This window comes from Notolabrus celidotus, chromosome 2 (genome assembly GCF_009762535.1).
Source record: "Notolabrus celidotus isolate fNotCel1 chromosome 2, fNotCel1.pri, whole genome shotgun sequence".
Taxonomy (NCBI): Eukaryota; Metazoa; Chordata; class Actinopteri; order Labriformes; family Labridae; genus Notolabrus; species Notolabrus celidotus.
In genome coordinates this window covers 15,371,623-15,375,270 of record NC_048273.1, presented here as the reverse complement: position 1 = coordinate 15,375,270, position 3,648 = coordinate 15,371,623, and positions in this window count along the sequence as shown.

Here is a 3,648-nt window from a genome sequence, read left to right as displayed (position 1 = left end):
GATTGTGTTGTTGTTCACTGCATCGCTAGAAGCTCTGAGGTTGTATTAAGGGGGGATTTTATGCAAAGTGCGAACGTTGGCTTAATAACATGCTCACAATAACTCTATCCAGTGGTTCTTTAAAAATGTTAACAAAAGACACACACGGTTGTGCAAAAAGAAAAGAAAGGGTATCCCGTATTATTTAGGTTCATCCTCTGAAAGCGGCAACATCTTCCAATGTTAAAAGTGAAGCCAATATGAAAGTGCTAGGAACTGCACTTCCTTCAGAGTTCACTTGAGGCTGGTCTCTAAAGCCCAGCAGACTGTTACACAAGCTGTGTGAAAGTTATGTCCTAAGTTAGGGTGTAAAGTCCACCCTAAATCATACCTTGAAGCTAGTTAGTTTGTAACTTAAAGGTGACATATCACGCTTTTTTCATCAATATATATTGGTCTAAGAGGTCCCCAAAACATGTCTTTAAAGTTTATGCTCAAAAAAACACTTTGAAATCAGATTTTGGCCTGCCTGAAAATTCCTCTTCTTCAGTCCTCCTCAGAACACTCTGTTTTCTCTCTGACCACGCCCCCTGAGGAAGTGGCTGTGCCTCGGCTCTCCAGCACGTTGATCTAATGGTTACATGTTGGCTGAGTATGCCCGGCTGCTCATAGATCGCGTTACTTCAACCCTCTGAATCTGATCCAGAATCTGATCCTGATGGAGAGGCGCCTGTAGCAGGACCTTTCTGAAGGATTGGTCACAGATTTAGTGTTTCTTGTTGTTTTATTTATCAGTATGTCGACGTGTGTCTTGGTACACAGCTACGAGCATGTAGCTATGTGGCTATGCTAACTAGCGCTAGCACTTATCCATGATAAATAAAAATCATCCACTAGGTCTTCAAATCTGCAGACGTTGGGAGTAAAACTGACCTTTGTGTTTATTAAGACAGCCTACAACTAGCATGCCTCCCTCCTAAGCTCCTTGTTACCACACATTTGTGCAGGTAATTAAGAAATGGAGAAGTTGAGTTGTATTTTATGCAGTCTATGGGCTGAACAGGCTCCGAGCTCTGACTCCGTGACAGACCGGATATTGTTGTTACGTAACAAAAACACGGAAGTCTGAAACGGCTCGTTTCACACACATTTACAGAAAGGTGTAGAAATCAAAACAGGGGCAGAATGGATTTTTTTCATTCTCGGGGGGTTTGTAGACATGCCAGGGAAACATATTTCAGGTAGAGAACCATTAAAAAGTCCATTTTGCATGATATGTCACCTTTAAGTTGTGTCATTGTTTTGTTGCACCACAGAGACGTAAGGTTCATCTTAACTAGTAGACTGTAACGTCCAAACTAAACATTGTCACAGATATGACGTTTACACTTCCAGCAGCCAATCAGAGGAAAGCATCAATTTTGATGCAGGGGTTGTTACATTTTCTTTCGTGCCTAATAGTCTCCGAACTGACCAACTGCTGAAACAAACTTCTGCCAACTGCTGCTAGTCACAGAACAACAACAAAAGTTATGTAAATCTTGATAAAGTGTCATAGTAAGGTGATGACTAAAGCCTAAATCCTTAATCTACAGTGTCTATAATAACAGTGATATCAAGTGGTCAAATTATCAACTATAACATACGTTGATATTCTGAAGTGCAAATCTTGGTCATCATATTTTTCCAAAGGATGTAATCTGTAATCTCTCGCAGATAACGCGTTGCCGAAGTAATATAGCTGGGAGAACCCTTTGTATCTCCTCATCCTCCAAATGATCCCACCTTTCAAAACGACGCTCCTAGCAACCGGTATTCTACGGAGGACTTTACACCTACTTGGAGCCAAGTGTAAGAATTAAGTTGTAACTTAGACTTACGTTGGAACCATCTTAGCTGGTGCAATGCCCAAAACGTTAGTAGAGCGTAAACTCCCTCCTAAATGAGAAATTACGTTCAAACTAGGCTACGTTCAAACTCACGCACAGCTGGTACAACAGGCTGCTGGAGATGATCATGTTAATAAGGCTCTTGCTGTTTTAGAAACCGCCTGCTACATACTACCCACCAATGTAGTATGCATTATGTACTGCATACTGAATACTGCGTTTGAAGGTAGTTTGTAGTATGACTGCTCTGTTGGATCTGTTCTGCAGTACGCTGGGTCAGGCGTCACTTGATTTCCGATTTCAGAAGTAAACAACGACCAAGCTGATAACGTAACTACTTCTTTTGGATCAGTTACGATTAAAAAAATTAAGAAGTGGTCTTTATGGAATTTAATCATTTTCACAGCACCTAAAAACTGAGCGCCCCCCGTAATATACGCAAAAAGAAGAAGCAGAATGTTAGTGCTGTGCATTGTGGGAAACAGTACGCTAGGCAGACTGGTCCGATGCACATTGAAATTTCTCAAATCAGTACAACATCCAGGGAGTTTTGGCATTACTGCAGATTTTGCTCTTGTTCACATAATGCATACTACATACTGAATTTTGTACTGCTGGCATAGTAGGCGGTTTTGAAAACAGCCTACGTTTACAGCCTGGTTCAGAGATGGTTTTGGCCTGAACAGCCCATTTCTCGACATGCACAAACTGTATGGTGGGTGGATTTTTTCACAAGTCATTTGTTTTGAAGTTATCACGTTAATAAGCTTTGCACATTTATGAGCATGTCTAACTTAAATGGCAGTCGTGGACATTGCAGCTGTTGGCAATGAGGCTAAAGGCCTGCCTCAACTCTGCTTTCTTTGCCTTTTGCTAGGAGGTCTACAGACGCCCATGCTGATAAGTCTCTGGATCAAAAATGATAACCAACAAAGTCACAGCTGAATGCTCTGCCTGTATTTTTTTTTTTATACAATCAGTCCAAAAATAATTATCTGTGCCCCTAAAATAAAACAAGCACATTTGTATTTCTTAAGAAACGGCATTAATCCAAGTCTTTAAAACATTTGACAGTAACAACAGCTTTCTGCAGACAATGCACAAGTTGCAGAGACAAACTGAACATGTTGGAGTTTGATTGAGAGCTTTACAATGCTTTGATTTGTCCAACTCAAGGTCAAAAAGTCAAAAATATGTTATATGTTAGGCATATTTTGTCATCAAATGACTTCATGATCGTCAAAATACCACAACAGCACTTTTTTATTTATTATTTATTGTAAGAAGGGGGAGGGGGACAACAAAGAAGCACATACAAATACTTTGATAATAAAAGAAAAAAATGTTGCGGTTAATTTCTGTACTCATACCAAAAGTAAAAAGGCAACTTAAATCTAATACATACATTTACACGGTGTAATAGAGGACTACATGCAAAGATTAATTTAAATGTTTTAAGGTCTTGTATATAAAAAATAATACAATAAAGAGCCAGAGTGATTTAATGCTGTTCAAAAAGAGCATTTAAGACTGATTAAACAAATATATAGCCCTTTAAAAAAAAGAAATCAGTGGGACTTTTTTTTCAAACATGGATTAAAATCAACATAAAAAACAGTTTCCACCTCACATTAGTCTAAAAAACGTGTGTCCAGGAAACTGCCTGTAGTGTCAGAGATGTGCAGAAATGTGCACACATGCATTTCATCTTTACACAGGAAAAGTGCCAATGGCTAAAATTAAAACCAAATGTGGGAAATAAATTCTTTACCTTTTTTTT